Source organism: Acinonyx jubatus, chromosome E2, assembly GCF_027475565.1.
Source record: "Acinonyx jubatus isolate Ajub_Pintada_27869175 chromosome E2, VMU_Ajub_asm_v1.0, whole genome shotgun sequence".
NCBI classification, from domain to species: Eukaryota; Metazoa; Chordata; class Mammalia; order Carnivora; family Felidae; genus Acinonyx; species Acinonyx jubatus.
The window spans coordinates 60,322,088-60,339,592 of record NC_069396.1 but is presented as its reverse complement, the minus strand read 5'-3'; the positions used below and the strand labels follow the sequence as shown (position 1 = coordinate 60,339,592).

The window sequence follows — 17,505 nt, the reverse complement described above, 5'->3', positions numbered from 1 at the left end:
GGAAGCCTTTGGGCAGAAGACTGTGCTGTGACTTTAGCTCTGTAGGATTCTTGTGGTGGTTACAAGGGAAGACTGTTGGGGTGAGGGTAGAGGTAGGGAGACCTGGGAGGTCAATGCTGCTGGAGTCCTGGTTAGCAGAGTAGGTCAGATCACGATGGTGGAGGTAGAGGTGTTGATCAGTGGTCAGATAGAGATCTGTTTTGAAGGTGGAGTGGACAGGGTTAATGGGTTGAAGCGCAGCATCCAAGGGCAGAGCAAGGCTGGCTCAGGACCCTGAAAGTATTTTCGTTTGCTACAGCTGCCATCACAAAATACCACAGGCTGGGTGACTTAAACAATAAACTTTTATTTTCTCACACTCTGGAAGCTGGAAGTCCAAGATCAAAGTGTTGTTGGCAGGGTTGGTTTCTCCTGAGTCTTCTCTCCTTGGTTCGTAGATGGCCACTTTCTTGCTGTGTCCTCACCATGGCCTTTCCTCATTAGCATGCCCCTGGTCTCTCTCTCCCAGTCATGCTGGAACAGGGCCTACCCACATGACTTTGTTTAATGTTAATTACCTCTTTAAAGGTCCTATATCCAAATACAGTCACATTCTAGGGCTTAGGTTAGGATATTAACATATGAATTTGTGGGGGGGGACACACTTCACTCCATAATGGGTCAAAGGGGCATTGGTATGACTGTGGGGATACTTTCTGGGAGGCTCCTGAGGAGAGGAGAGAGAGGGTAGCATCTAGAGGAGACCCAGGTGCCAGGGAGGAACGAGCCCAGACTGACAGTTAGTAGGTGTGGGGTGACCTGGAAACTCCATGGAAGCTTCCCTCAGGGCGTTCCTCTCTGTACAGATTGTGAGTCTGTGCTGTTAGAGCTGGGAGGAGTCCTGCCCTTTCCATAGCCTGAGGCCAAGGTATTCTTTCCCTTTAGCACAGCACAAGAAAAGTTTGCTGAAGAACAAGGAATGAATAACTGAATGGCAGATGGACAGACAACTGGATTCTCATTTACCTTCCATATGCACCATGGCCCTTCAACTCCATACTCCAGACCTTGGGAGACCCCTTTTGTGCTTATTCTCTGATTATTCAACCAGTGTTCTAGGCCTCTGGGCTTTCCTGAATAGACTTTCCTCTCTTCCTCTCTGTCTCTTTCTCATCCTCTCCCCAGATTTCAAACCTCATCTTTTTGAGGAAGTGTTCGTTTTAACTTGGCACTGTATCAATCAGTTATCCTCTGTAATTAACGGTTTCAACAGTTCAGTTACTGACAGAAACAAGCACTTATTCCTCTCATGAGTCTAAGGATTGGCTATTCTGGCTGGGGCTTGGCTCCAGGCTACAGGTTGGGTCCATCTTTGTTGCACTTGCTTTGTAGGGCTCATGGTGATGGCAGAGATGCCAGCACGCTTGCGCCCAGGCTCAAGATTAACATACTAGCAATGCCACTCACATTCCATTGGCCAAACGAGTCACGTGGCCACACCCAAAGTTAAGGAAAGGGTATCCATGCTGTCTTTAGTGAGAGGAACCACAAATGTGGCCAAAGGTGTGTACACGAGGAGGGGTGAAGAAATGAGCCAGTAATTCCATCCACATCATCAATCCTTTTGATTTCTTTCTTTCAGTTCAGAAAAGTCAACAAAGTTAACATTTGTGATCTTGGTTTCTTTCTGATCAAGGAAGGCGACCACAGAGCATATTCAAGGACCTGCTGCAATCCATCCCGAGGATAATAATGGAGGTCGTCAGAAAAGAGATCTCATGAGGGTCTGTGTTCACACACTTTGGCGCTCCTGAGGCCTACTCAGGGAACCGGAACAGAGGTCCTACTGAGGACATAGGGCAACATTTGCTTTTCTGGGAAAAAGAATTTAAGCAATGGTCAGTCCCCAGCATGGAAAATCCTAGTGTGGGGAGAGGTTATGGAGGCAGTGAAGCTGTGAGGAGTGTCAGGATACCTTCGAGCCCTGTCAAACAAAAGAATGTTGCTGTGGAGAAGACACCACACATGTTAGTCACACATGGAGGAAGCTTTGAGCAGGTTCCAGAGCCAGATGTGTTGTAGGCAACCTGTGTGGACAGGAAGCCCTGCAGGTGTGGCTTGTGTGGAAAGAGTTTCAAGCAGCACTTGGCCCTCTCTGTGCACTAAGGGACTCAACCTAGGAAAAGCCTTATCTGTGTAGCACCTGTGGGAAAGTCTTTTTCCCAGTCGGACCGCATTGAGCACCAGAGGATCCATATTGGAGTGAAACCCTCCGAATGCCATGAGTGTGGAAAAACCTTCATTCAGAGCTCCACACTCAGAATGCACCAGAGGACCCACACTGGAGAGAACCAGTACAAATGTAGGCAAAGCCTTCCTGGGGAACTCAGACATGTGGAAACACCTGCAGATTCGCACAGGGGAGAAGCCCTACCAGTGTTGGAATTGTGGGAAAGCCTTCAGGTGGAGCTCACCCTGATCCACTGTCAGAGGACACACAGTGGTGAGGAGCCGTGTGAGTATATTGAGTGTGGCAGGCCTTTGGGCAGAGTTCCACACTCAGTGTCACAAGATCCACACAGGCAAGAGGACTTACGACTGCTTAGACTGTGGCAGAGCCTTTAAAGGCAGCACAGACCTTGGCCAGCACCAGCGGGGCTGGATGGGTGAGAGGCCCTGTGCCTGGTGGGAGTGTGGCAAGGCCACAAGGCCTTTGTCCAGCGGTCACACCTCAGCCAGCACCAGTGCACCTACATGGGCCAGAAGCCCTGCCTGTGCAGGGAGTGTGGCAAGGCCTTCAGCTACAGTTCACACCTGCTTCAGCACCACAGCACCTGGTAGCTGTGCTCTCTCCACTGCCCACATCACCTCCCACCATCTTGAAGGCCTGAGGCATCTCATCTCCCTCCTCCTACACCTCATAGACTCTCATTGCTTCCCTCCCCTTTGCCAGGGTTTGCCCTTTTACCTGGTCCTCTTTCCATATCCTTTCCTCTTTACAAATTAAGGGGACACCTGGGTGGCTCTGTCACTTAAGCATCCGACTCGTGACTTCAGCTCGGGTCATGATCTCACAGTTTGTGAATTCAAGCCCCACATTGGGCTCTGCGCTAACAGGACAGGGCCTGCTTGGGATTCTGTTTCCCTCTCTCTCTCTGCCCCTCCCTGCTTACTATCTCTCTTTCTCTCAAAATAAATAAAAATAAACTTAAAAAAATAAAAATTAACTTTTTTTGAGCTATAGTTCACATACCTTAAGTTCACCCTTCTAAAGTATACAGTTCATTTTTTAGTATAATCACAAGGTTGTGCAACCATCACTGCTCTCTAATTCCAAAAGGCTTACATCACTCCCAAGACAACCCCCATGCTTATTAGCAGTCACTCTCTATTCCCTCTGCCCCTGGCCTCTGACACCCATTAATCTGCTTTCTGCCTGCATGGATTTTCTTGCTCTGATATTTTGTGTAAATGGCCTCTTAGTATTTTCTGACCACTGACAGACACACCAAAGGGATCCTAATCCAAGGAACCCTTTGTTTTCCTCAACCAAAACCCATGTCACCCGTCAAGCACTGAACTGGGCTTTGGCCTGTGGGTGGCACTGATCGCCTCTATCTCCTTGGGTCTTCTTCGTCTTCCTTATGGTTTGCTGTCTTCTGTTGTCAAAGGAACAGCCCTAAGATGCTCACTCCCAAAAAGCATACCAATAAATCACCTCTTCAGTGGGCTCCTTTTGTGTACCAGTTCTGCCTCTTACTCTCTCCTGCTCAGGCAAATGACTTCACTTCTCTGGTCCTCTACTTCTTTCTCCATAACCTGGAGATAATAAACCTGACTTTGTAACATGGAGATCTGGAGATAAGATACTCTCACCTCTTCTTAGCTGATCATGATACCCTCTGCTTACCTGTGTCCATGGTGAGAGGCAAAGGTGTGCCTGTTCAGACATAGCCATACACTTAGACTCACACAGACATACAGATAACACAACTTGTATCCAGAATATATAAAGAGCTCTTATAACTCAACAGCAACAAAACAATTTAAGAATGAGCAAAGGCTACCTAGGTTGTTCCATTGGTTAAGGGTCTGACTCTTGATTTCAGCTCAGGTCATGATCTCATGGGTTCATGAGTTTGAGCCCTGCGTGGGGCTCTGTGCTGACAGTGCAGAGCCTGCTTGGGATTCTCTCTCCCTTTCTCTCTCTGCCCTTCCCCTCCTTGTTCTCTCAATACATAAACAAACAAGCATTAAAAAAAAAAAAAAAAAAAAAAAAAAGAATGGGCAAGGACTTAGTAAGCATTTCTCCAAAGAAATCAAATGGCCAATAAGCATATGAATGATGCTCAACATCCTTTGTCATCATGGAAATGCAAATTAAAACCACACTGTGGTGGTACTTCACACCCACTGGCTATAATCAGAAAGGCAGGTAGCAATGAGTGTTGGCAAGGATGTTGAAAAACTGGAACCCTCATCTATTGCTGGTGGGAATGAAGAATGATGCAGCCTTTGTGGAAAACAATTTAGCATTTCCACAAAAAGTCAAACATAGAGTTACCTTATGACCCATCAATTCTAAGAGAACTGAAAACATGTGCCCACACAAAGTGTTCATAGCAGCATTGTTCATCATAGCCAAAAAGTGGAAATAACCCAGTAACCCCCATCAACCAGTGAATGGATAAACAAAATGTGATCTATTCATACAATGGAATATTATTCAGCCATAGAAAGTAACCCAGTGCTGGGACCCCTGGGTGGCTCAGTTGTTTAAGCGTCCAGCTTCGGCTCAGGTCATGAGCTTGCAGTCTGTGCGTTAGAGCCCCACATTGGGCTGCTGCTGTCAGCTTGGATCCCGTTTTGGATCCTCTGTCCCCCTCTCTCTGCCCCTACCCTGCTTGTGCTCTCTCTTTCTCAAAAATAATAAATATTAAAAAGAAAAAAAGAAAGTAACGTAGTGCTGACAATGGATGAACCTTGAAAACATTATGCTCAATGAAAGTAGCCAGATGCAAAGGTCACATGTTTTAAGATTCTATTCATATGGAATATCCAGAAAAGACAAATCTGTAGAGACAGTAGATTAGTGGTTGTCAGGGGCTTGGAGGAGGGGGGATGGAGAGTGACTGCTAACGGGTATTGGGTTTTTGTTTGGGTGATAAAAATGTTCTGGAATTGGTGGTGGTGGCACATCATAGTGAAAACACTACAAACCACTGAATTGTACACTTTAGAAGTGTGAACGTGAATTCCATCTTATTTTAAAATGCTGTTATAAAAAAAAAATAGACATAGGAGCACCTGGGTGGATAAATCTGTTGAGCGTCTGACTCTTGATTTCAGCTTAGGTCATGATCCCAGGGTCGTGGGATTAAGCCCTATGTTGGGCTCCACTCTGAGTATGCAGCCTGCTTGAGATTCTATCTGTCCCTCTTCCCCGCTCTCTTTTTCTAGAAAGAAAGAAAGAAAGAAAGAAAGAAAGAGAGAAAGAAAGAAAGAAAGAGAAGAAAGAGAAGAAAGAAAAGACACACGTATGAATGCATGCAGACATACCCAGAGGTACCTACTAGAGGCAGGCTCTCCCACCAGCCCAGCCCCTGCCTGGAGGACATAGCAGCTGCCTGCAGGCCTTGGATTTCATCCCACAGACCATCTCAGCACCAAGGTGGGGCATATACCACCACTGTGTGTGTCAGCCAAATCTCACTCTCAGGACTCCAGGGGGAGAGGCCCAGATGCTCCCTCTGCTAGGTAGCTGCCTTGGCATCCAGGGTCATCCAGCTACCGTGGGGAATGTGTGTGGAAGTGTAGAAGTGTGGGAATGAATGTCAGCAGTGTGCATGTTGTTAAAGTTATTCCTAGCAGCAGTTAAAGTAGTAAAAATAGATTTTATTAAGAAAAACTATTGCAAAGTGGGAAATAGATCTCATTATAGAACTGGGCTCAATTCTGAATCCAGTGAGGACAAGTGGGGATTTATAGTCAGGAAGCAGGGTGGGTACCAGCAGATAAACAGTTACTAAGAGAAAACCTCAGGGCGCCTGGGTGGCTCAGTCAGTTGAGCGTCCAACTCCGGCTCAGGTCATGATCTCACAGTTTGTGAGTTTAAGCCCCACGTCTGGCTCTGTGCTGACAGCTCAGAGCCTGGAGCCTGCTTCAGATTCTCTCTCTCTGTCTCTCCCCTGCTCATGCTCTGTCTCTGTCTTAAAAATAAGTAAAACATTAAAAAAAAAAATTAAAAAAAAAAAAAGAGAAAATCTCAGGGGTAAGGGGACATCTAACAGGATTCTCGCTGAAGGCAGGCCAAGGGGATCAGACATCACAGGGTGGGGAAGGGGAAGGGGGGGAGGGGGAGGAACCTGAGTAGACAGTGAGAGTGATCATATTTGGAAGGTGGGAAATTCTCCCTAAACTGCCTTAGCAAGACTTTTCCTGGAACTAGACTCTATAAGAAAGGACACAGGAGCTCGAGGTTTGAGGCCTCATCAAACTCTCCTCAGAACAGCCTGACTGAAGTTTGGTCATGGAAAGAATCTTTGTCAGTGTGCGAGTGTGCGATGTTGTGTGAGGGTGTGTTCAAGTGCAGATGCACACCCCACCAGTGGCCACCCCAAGGAGTGAACGGAGAGCCCTGAGGCCAGGACCCAACAGCCAGCCAGGACCCAACAGGCCCAGTAATGCAGTGTGTGTGCCTCAGGCACAGTAGAGAGAGTAGAGGTCTCTCCCTGGTGATGTGGGATAGGGTGTCCACTCTGCACAGAAGGGACCCAACTGGGGGACACAGGTCAGAGCAAGGACCTATCTGGGTGTGGGTTACTGGGGACAAGGCAGGGGATAAATACACCCATGTAGTGAACACATGTGGAAACAGACATGTGACGTGGATGAAGAAGAGACAGGGAAACCTCACCCAGGGACCCAAGTTGCTGTAGTTCCTCAGCATCACATCATGGTACAGGATCCTCTGTGTGGGGCCCAGAAGCCCCCATTCCTCCCATGTGAAGTCCACCACCACATCCTTAAATGTCACTGGCTTCTGAAACATCCCATATGCAGTGGCTCAGCCGTGGGTCCTGTCTGGCCAGAGCCAGCCCCATAAGGAACAGCAGAATGTGAATGTTCTGGGAAACATCCTATGGTCATGGTTGGAGGGGTGGCTCATTCTGTGAGTGGCACTATTATCACCTTGACACTGGGTGCCATGGTCCTACCTGAATAGTTGTGTCTTCTCTGTTAAAGTTTTACCCCTCAGTGCAAAGGCATTTGGAAGTAGGGTCTTTGGCGGGGATTAGGTTTAGATGAGGTCATGAGGATGAGGACCCAGGATGGGACTAGTGCCCTCATAAGAAGAGGGAAAAACCAAATTGTGCGTGTTCTCACCTTGCTTTCTACCCAGTGTGTGCGGACACAGAGAGAAGGCAGCTTGTCTGCAAGCCAGGAAGAGAGCTCTCAGCAGAACCCAGGCCTGCTGGCACCCTCATCTTGGACTTCTAGCCTTCAAAACTGTGAGAACTAACTTTGTCGATTAAGCAACAGAGTTCATGGTATTTTGTTATAGGAGTCTAAACAGATTAAAGCACAATGATTTTGGGTGCCTGGGTGGCTCAGTCGATTGAGCATCCGACTCTTGGTTTTGGTCTGGTCACGATCCACGGTTCATAGGTTTGAGCCCCACATTGGGCTCCAAGCTGACAGTGCAGGGCCTGCTTGGGATTCTCTCTCTTTCCCTCTCTCTCTGCCCCTCCTCTGCTCACACACACACACACACACTCTCAAGATAAATAAATACAACGTTAAAAAAAAAGAATTGAACTTAAAAAAAAAAAAAAAAGACACAGTGATTCCTCATCACTTCCCAAAACACTCAGCTTTGTGGCCACCAGAGGGACAGCTGGATGGCCCTTACCAGCCCCTCATAAAGCCATCCATCACACCTGCATGGTTTGCATCCCCTTTAAGGTTGGGCAGGGGAGGCTTGGAGGATGGGATGGCATCTGACACCAGCCACATGTGCTCTGAGGCCATTAAGTGTCCCCAACCTGAATTTTACTGCTCCACAGCAGTACTCCTAGCTTGTGGCAATAATCCCTCTGCCTGTGTGTGTGGCTGTCTTCTTGGGGACCCCGTTAAAAAAAGGGCCTGTCAGGAGGCAGCAATTTCAGAGCAACTATTTACCACCCAAAACCCCCAACCACCTATCTAGACACTGCTCATGCCACCATGCATTCATTTGCCTGTTAATATCTTCCAGGTATCTGTACATGCCAGGCTCTGCTCTGTTCCTTTCCTGGATCCTGGATAAACAGTGTGACCATAAACAGCCTGTGTCCCAGATCTTCCCAGGCATGGGACTTCCTCCAAGGTGCCTTAGATTGACAGAGTCATTAAGCGCCACCCTGGAGTGAAGACAGAAGGAAGACAGGAGGAATGGCCAGGGCAGAGGAAGGTACCCTGTCCCAGAACTCATGCTCCTTGGGGGTTGTGGCTCTAGTCCTGTGCTGAGGAGTAGAAGTATCACAGAAGCAAGGGCAGAAAGGAGTATGCCTGCTGGGACTGCTGGCATTATGGGAAACTCATGTGGAAGGCATCTGCTGGGAATGCAGCATCTTGGGCCTTGGGCTTGTCCTCCTTGACACTCCCCTGAAAAGGAAGAACTGGGGGAGGGCAGGGGATATGAGAGAGGCCAAATCTGCCCTCAGGTCCCAGAGACCCAACCCCCAAAGCCCCCTCACCTCACATCCCTCCCCTCACGGGCCACTAGCCTCTCTCCCAGGGGCTCCAGCCCTCCCAGTCCAGACCCTCCCACAAGTGTTGCTCCTGCTTACCTTCCAGGGCTTGGCAGAACCAGAGCCCCTAACATATGGCAGGCATGCTGTGGGCCCCTTACATCAGCTTGCTTGATCCTCACTCTGTTCCTGAGAGTGATGGTTAGGATCAGCACTACCAGACCCATCTTACACTAAGGAAACTAGGCGTCAAGGGGGAAGACGCTTGCTTGAATTGAGCTTCTGCGGGGAAGCACCCCCACACGTCCCCACCCATGACCAACCAAGATAATGAGTCCTGTGGAGAAGGCTGTATCCACGTGGACCCACACCCCCCAGAATTAGTCTGGGGATGTGGCAGCCCACCTGGGCTCTGGTGAAGGGGTCTATATAGCTGCCATGGACCCATGGTGATCCAGAGGATGAAAAATACTTGGGAGTAGGAAGCCCAGAAACTGCAGTTCCACCATGTGCCACTAACTGGCCACATCCCTGCTCTGGACCTATTTCTTCTTGGGTACAAAATGGACAGGAGGATGGATGGCATTAAGTCTCAGAAAGCCTTTGTGAAATATAACATAACATAGGAACACCTCGTGGTGCCCCTGCTGCCAGAAGCCACACCACCTTTACACCCTCCATCCTGTCCTGGCTCCCAGGCTGGGCAGGGGGTCACTGAGCTCAGGCCTCCACAGAAAGTGGCCCTCTGATTCAATGCTTGGAAGTTGGGCCTCAGACCCCTGCCTCTAAAACAGAAACGGCCCATGAGCCTAGGCTGAGTCCCTATGGGCAGCTGTGGCTCCACACCACGCCCAGGCTGCAAACTTCTCAAGGGGTTATTGTCCAATGCTGGCCAAGTTCCCTAACATGAGGAAAAAGAGGTACTATCATCACCCTCTTATACAAGTGGGGAAAGGGGGCCACAGAGAGATTAAATCAAAGGTGTGAAGCAAGTGATAGGTGAGGATGTGAACTCAGGTAGGCAGTCAGACTTGAGTCTATGCTCTCAAAAAGATACACTGTTAATCGAGGTATGAGTGCTCAGCTCAATCAGTTTTGACCAATGTACACATCTGTGTAGCAACCATCCAGACTAAGCTCTAGAACTTTCTGAGGATAGAAATGTCCTGAAGCTGTGCTGTCCAATTCAGCAGCCATATGCCCCATGTGGCTCCTGAACAGCAAAAAACACAGGTGGTGTTACTGAGAAACTGGATGTGTAATTTGAAGTCTAACTGATTCACGTTTTAATATCTACATGTGGCTGTTAGCTACCATTTTGGACAGCTCAGCACTAGGACTTTTCAGAACCACGGACAGCTCCCACCAGGCACACTTTCCAGGCAAAGCCCTACCCAGCCCCAGGGTGATTGCTGCTGGGATTTCTGACGGCACGCATGAGCTGTGCCTATTCTTGAACTTTATACAAAGTAAATCGTATGCTGTGTAATAGTCTGAGGATTCAGCCCCATGCTATAAGTTTTATGGACATCACTGGTAGCAGACACCTGTCAGGATGCCTCTACAGAGACTGTTTGGGGACAAAGTGAGATACCAAGTACTCAAGTGCTCAGAAGAGGGGCAAAGCGATAGTCCCAGCTGTCTTGAATTCAGTTCCTGACAGACTCCCAGTAGGGAAGGGCTGATGTGAGGCCTTTTGCCCCTCCGCACAGGGGTGAAAGTGGAGAACTGATCCCTGGGGCCCTGATGCACCCAGTGCCCACACCTTCCTCCCAGTGTCATTCCTAGACTGGAGACAGTGAGTGTGAGGGATAAGTGGAGTCTGTCAGACCTAGAATCAAATCCACCTTATCACTCTCTGCTGGGTGACCTTGGGTTGTTCAATCCCCTGAGGCCTGGGTTTTTTATCTGTAAAACTGGGTAATAGTGAAGGCTGTTTATTCATTCATTCAACAAATACTCCATGGACTGTGCATGATATCATGAAACTTGCAGTCTATGATGAATGGGAACAAGTATAAAGTCTTCAAATGTGTAAAAAACACATGTGTAAAATGTGTAAAAGTGCTAAAAAAAAAAAAAAACCCATAATGTAGATGTGTGTGGCACCTGTTTTGGGTCAGGTGGTTAGGGAGGGCCTCTGAGGTAATACCTAAATTTAAATGCTATTCAGCAACCAGGGGGTGGGCCAAGGGAGAGCTATAGGTGAGGCCTGTAAACAGGAAGAAATCAGGTCATGCAGGGCTCAGAAGGCATGGGAAGTGTGGATCTGGTCAAATTAGGGGTCAGCAAACTCGGCTCCACTTACTGCCTATTTCTGCAGAGACCATGAGCTGAGAATAGTTTTTCCATTTTAAGTGGTTGGGAGGGAAAAGTCATCAGATTAACGTTAAGTGAAATTCAGATTTCAGCATTCAGTGAAGTTCTGGATTTCATCAGGACAAAAAAAAAAAAAAACGTGTGGGTATGTGTTTTCTCTCTCGTTGGATAAGTATCTACTTGATTTGACATCCTTGGTTTTGCCTCTTGGCCTGCAAAGCTGAGAACATTTGCTACCCAGTGCTTTCCAGGGAGAGTTTGCCGACCTACTGTGACAGCCAGGGCAGGGACGGAAGATTTAAGGCAGAGGTGGCCTCACTGTTCAGGGTGTAAAGACCCCTCTGGTGCTGTGTGGAGAGCAACAGAGGGGGGAGGGGGAGGCAGGAGACCTGTGAAGAGGTGACAGTCTGGACTAGGCTGAGGATGGCAGGGCAGCAGAGTGAAGGCAGCAGGAGCAGCGCATGCTTTGAGGAAGATCTAGTTTCTGAAAATGTCCAGCCCTGTGACCACCACCCTGCCATGCGCCTCACCTGGCTCCTCAGGTTCCATTGCCTGCTACTCTGCTCCGTCGCTGGGCTGCTTGACCTCAGCAGTTACAGGACAGGGGCATGCGGTCTTAGTCCCAGACAAAGAGCCCAGGTTGTGGGAGGGAGCCACCGCCTCCTCCCATCTACTCCCATACAGCAATCAGGCTTCTGGCACTCACTTAGGGGCTCAGGGCTGGAATTCTGGAAAATGAAGCACTGCTGGGTGAGCAAAGGCAACAGGGAGTGGGTGTGGCCATACACGTGGGCTTCCCTGGGACAGACCCAACTGTTTCCTTCCCCCAAATGGAAAACACATGTCTACACAAAAACCTGTAAGTGACTGTTCACAGCAGCATTATTTGGGTAAACAAACCGGTAAATATAATGGAGTATTACTCAGCTATAAAAATGAATGAAGTACTGACACATAGCACAACATGGATGGACTTTGAAAACATGCTCAGTGAAAAAAGCCAGACACAACAAACCCACACATTGTATGGTCCCATTTAATTTATATCGCATGTCCGAAACAGAGAAAGATTAATTAAGAGAGAATTAACAGAAAGATTAATGGTTGCCAGAGGCTGCGGAAAAGGGGAATGGGGAGTGACAGCTAAGGGGTATGGGCCATAAGCACGCACCTGAGTTCACACCTGCAGACACAAAGGAGGTGTCACACACACAAAACACCCCTTCCCCACACAGACATGCACGGTGACACACCTGACCACTCGCACACACCTGAAGTCTCATCTGCACACACAAATGGTGTTACACATGGGGCGCCTGGGTGGCTCAGTCGGTTGAGCATCTGACTTCGGCTTAGGTCATGATCTTACAGTTCGTGAGTTCAAGCCCCGCGTCAGGCTCTGTGCTGACAGCTCGGAGCCTGGAGCCTGCTTCAGATTCTGTGTCTCCCTCTCTCTGCTCCTTCCCCGCTCATGCTCTGTGTCTGTCTCCCAAAAATGAATAAACATTAAAATTTAATTAAAAAAAAAAAAACACAAATGGTGTCACACAGGCAATACACTCTTCTCTGACATGCACCAGCAGTAACATGCCCAGTCAAATGCACATACCTGAGGTCACACTGCAGACACAGGCAAGGTCTGTGCTGGGGTCCCCACACACAGGAGGTCTCATCTGCCCACACAGGTGGTGCTTCGCATGCAATACACCCTTCACTTCTGAAACGCACAGGTGGTGACACACTCAGCCACGTGCACACACCTGAGGACACACCTACACAGACAAGTGACGCACTGGGTCCCCACCCCCCCGCGCCCCCGACATCTCATATACACACTCAGGTGGTACCTCACATGCAAGACAGCCCTCCTCTGACACGCACACGTGCAGTGTCACACTCGGCCACACACAGCTGAGGTCTCATGGGCACGCATAGGTCTCTTCCTCATACCCTGCGGCACGCGCACACGGTCCCTCCTCTCTCCCCTCCCCCACGACCTCCCGCGACCCATCGCCGGGTCCGCGCTCCCCTCCGAGCCCCACCCGGCCACCAGTCACTCCCGCTGCGTACACGCGGGCCTCGTCGTCCCTCACACTCACGAAAGCCACCACGCCGGGACCACGGACTCACCTCGGCCGCGGGCCCCCGTCACAGGCGGGCAGCGCCGCCAGCCGCCAGCCTCCGCACACGTCCAAGGCACTTCCGGCTCTCACTTCCGCCGACGGCCCGCGCTCGGCTCGGGACTGGACCTCGGAGGGGGCCCTGCCCGCTGCATACCAGGAGCCGGCACAGGTGACTCGCCTTGTGGGAAATGGAGTCCAGAGGGCGACGAGCCACGAAGGGAGTGTGGGAACGTGTTGATGAGCCGCTGTCGCGGGGGACCAGACGGATATGAACACGCATGGATCTATGTAAGTTCTTGCAGATATGCAGCGGACTTTTTTCTTTCTCTTCGCACACTCACGTACGCCCACACTCGTCTAACTATAGTTTGGGGTATTCCCACCACCGCCCCCCCCAACCCCTGAGCCCTGTGCATCCTGTAAAGCTTCAGCAAATGCCCTCTAAGAACCAGTAATTCTTCCAATTACTCAAGAAACACACCATTACCTTCTATATAGTCATATGCTCATTCCTCCCAATTACGTCCTTTTTGTTTTCATTTTTTAGTGAAGCCCGCATAAAAAACCATGCACAGCACTCTGCTGTGCCTGGTGGAGTCGACTCCTGATGTGCAGGCTAACCTTCTCTACCCTTCCTTCCCACTAGTCAGTTGATCACAAGGGGAGATTAAAGAAGTCAGCCACTTATCTTAGACTAGAATTGTGCAAGAGCTTTCTAGAGTTGAGGGAGATGTTCTATTTGTAGCTACTGAGCAGTTGGAATGTGGCTAATGTGATTGAAGAACTCAATATTTACTAATTTGGGGTGAATTTAAAATTACATCTAAATAGCTATACCTAGCTAGTGATTACGATGGACAACTTGGTACATCTAGATGTTCACCTTGGATCTCCTTACAAGGAGACCTATAGGAGACTGTTCTTTAGACGATGCAGATTTCTTACCAGTTACCTTTTGCACAAATGACTTGAATCTGAGGATGTACAAGGAGATCTTGAAAATGGGGAACTTGGCTGTTGGCCACAATTTACGTGTGGGCATAATTTGGGCTGATACAGGGAATTTAATAAAATAACTTAGAAATATATGTGCTAAAATAGCTTGCAGGAAAATGCGTTAAGTCAAAGCTGTTTTATACTTAACTGGTTCCATTAACTCAAGGTTCATGCATGTGTGCCTATATAAGAACAGGTGTGGCTAAGAATTTAGTGTGTGTGTGTGTGTGTGTGTGTGTGTATGACAGAAAACAATGAAACCAATTATCAAACTTACTTTAACTTGAAAGAGTTCAGATTTTTAATTTAAATTTATTTTTTGAACTGGTAATACTTTCACATATTTCAAAATTCCAAAAATACCAAAAGATATAAAGTGAAAATCACTCCTCATCCCTTTCCCCCCACTTCTCCTCCCCAAGAGCAACTAGTATGCTTGGTTACTTTATACCCTTAGGCGATATCGTGTATGTGTGTGTATGTGTGTGTAAGCAAAGGATTTTTTACACAAATGGAAACATACTTTACATACTGTTTTACACCTTTTCATTTAACAATGTATCTTGGGAGCTCTTTCCCATATTAGTACATAAAGACAGTCCCCATTTTTAAGACTGTGTCATGCTCCATTCCAGCAATCACTAACCCAGTTCCCCAGGGTGGACACTGAGGTTGTTTACAAATTTTACTTCTGAAATCAATACCATAGTGAAACCATGTACAGTCTACAATGTACAAATACATCTCCCAGCAACAGGTTTACTGAGACAAAGAGTTTGTGTATTTATAATTTTAATTAAAAAAATTTTTTTTAATGTTTTATTTTTGAGAGAGAGAGAGAGAGACCGAGTATTAGTGGGGGAGGGGCAGAGAGAGAGGGAGACACATTATCTGAGAAGCGGGATCCTGGCTCTGAGTTGTCAGCACAGAGCCTGACATGGGGTTTGAACTCGTGAACCATGAGATCATGACCTAAGCCGAAGTCTGAAGCTTAACAGACTGAGCCACCCAGGCACCCTGTGTGTGTCTGTAATTTTAGATAGCAACTGATAAGCTGCCCTTCACAGAGGCTGTATCACTTTTTACTCTCCCTGGAAACATGTAGAAAAGACTCCCCCACTTTTGGATAAAAGTCAAGGCTGGTAAAATGCTAGGTGGTCATGCTCCTACAACCCTCCTGAAAGGTAATTTAAAAAGCTACATGAGATTCATGGCCAGAGGAAAATGCTCAAAAAAAACCCCAAAACAGTTAAGAAGCATGTGTTACTAGAAAGGATTCCAATTTTCTAAACACGACACAACTAGAGATATATTTTTTGTGAGTATAAGATCTATATACCCACATGTACACTCTATGTATACATTTATATTGTTATGAAAAAATTACAAGGGAAATTAACAAAATCTTAATGGTAATGACCATCTCTTGATAGTGGAAGTATGAGGAATTAAATTTTACTTTTGTGCATCTTCCATGTTTTACAGTAAAGAATTTGCATTACTTTTATAAACTGATAAAGCCGTAGTTTATAGTAACTTCCTCTGAGGAGTTTATCTGACTGTTTCAAAACATCTGTAAGGAAATCAGTGGGAACATTATGCCTAGAAAACACGACCCGAAATGAGAAATGAAACATTTGTAATCATCTCTGCTGCCTGGAGAGGGAGGCGAGTGACAAGCTTGTTCCCAGCTTATCCACTGAGGCCACTGTAACTTCAGCCCAACCAGCAACCATTCTGAGACCCTTTAGGAGCTGCCATTTTGTGGGCCAAGGTGGAGGGAAAGGGACAATTGTAGGCCTGGCTTCCACAGCTGCCTAGAACCATGAAGTTACCACTGGAGCTCCCCTCCACATAGGGCACTGATAGGTAGAACATTCCCAAAGCTGCACCCCACACCATTGATGGGGAAGGGAAGAGGAATGGTCAAAAGTGGGGCTTATCTATGTTTTATGATGTCTATGATAAAATGCTAAAATTAAAAAAACTTTTTTTTAATGTTTATTTATTTTTGACAGAGAGAGAGAGAGAGACAGAGCACAAGCGGGGGAGGGGCAGAGACAGCGAGAGAGAGACACCGAATCCAAAGCAGGCTCCAGGCTCTGAGCTGTCAGCACAGAGCCCAACACAGGGCTCGAACTCACAGACAGCGAGATCATGACCTGAGCCAAAGTCGGACACTCAACCGACTGAGCCACCCAGGCGCCCCTACAATGCTAAAATTTAGATTACTCAGAAAAATAAGTAGATTCTTTTTCTTTTTTCACACCAATTAGGAATGCTGCAAAATGGTCAAAAAGACTACTATAAGACACATTGGGTATAAAGTTTTTTTTTATATTTATTTATTTCTGAGATAGAGCATGAGTGGGGGAGGGGCAGAGAGAGAGGGAGACACGGAATCAGAAGTAGGCTACAGGCTCTGAGCTGTCAGCACAGTGCCCGATGCGGGGCTCGAACTCACAAACCGCGAGATCATGACCTGAGCCGAAGTTAGTCGCTCAACCGACTGAGCCACCCAGGCACCCCTAGACACATTGGGTATAAATCAGTTAATGATATCATTTGTTAAAATCAAAGGTATAGGACTGTTAGTGCAGCCCTGATCAATTTAGACTCTGGAAAAGTTGGCTGTAGTTCTGGGCATGGTTTCCTTACTTTGGCATATTTGGGGCTAGGTAATTCTTTGTTGAGGGACGGTCTTGGGCATTAGAGGGTGTTCAGCAGCATCCACTAGTTGCCAAGTGGCACCCCTCTGTTCTGCCAGTTATGACAACCAAAAATGTCTCCAGACATCACTAGATGTCTCCTGGAGGACAAATCCACCCCTGATGGAAAACCTGTGGCTTAAGCAACGCTGGCAATTTCAAGGCAACGGCTTTCAAAAGGATCTGTGACATGCCCAGGGAATGTAGCAGAATTTCATGGGGCCCTTTTTGTCTTTTGCTCTGGGCATGGGTGCAGCTGACATGTGGGTGGGGGCCAAGTGTGCTCTTGTGAAGTGCAGAGCTGGCTCCTGTGGACCATGTACAAATCTGTGAAACAAGTCTGTCATGTGTGAACTGAGATCCTAAGTCAACTTCACATAGAAACACAAATTAACCCTGCACGCTTAGAATTTTATACAGAATTTTCCAGAAATGCAATGGTATTTTGTTTTGTCCAAAACTTTTCCAAGAGTTAGTCACCACTTAGGAAAAATCACATCCCATACAGGAATGCCACTCGGACTATTTCCATGACCAATACCATATCCCATATGCCAGACGGCACTGGCAATGCCCCAGGTAGGTGTTCAGGCACAATGGCCCACAGTCACGTGGAGAGATACCGCACCAACTCAGTCCACATCACTC

General features: G+C 47.7%; 1 long non-coding RNA gene across 1 annotated transcript; it reads right to left on the bottom strand.

Moving 5' to 3' along the window:
• Positions 1-12,301: 12,301 nt before the first annotated feature.
• On the bottom strand, positions 12,302-13,536 carry LOC113593379 (uncharacterized). Its single transcript, XR_003413519.2, has 3 exons — positions 13,161-13,536; positions 12,640-12,747; positions 12,302-12,512 (listed from the first exon to the last, which is right to left on the bottom strand). It is a non-coding gene; the product is annotated as an uncharacterized LOC113593379 (long non-coding RNA).
• Positions 13,537-17,505: the final 3,969 nt, after the last annotated feature.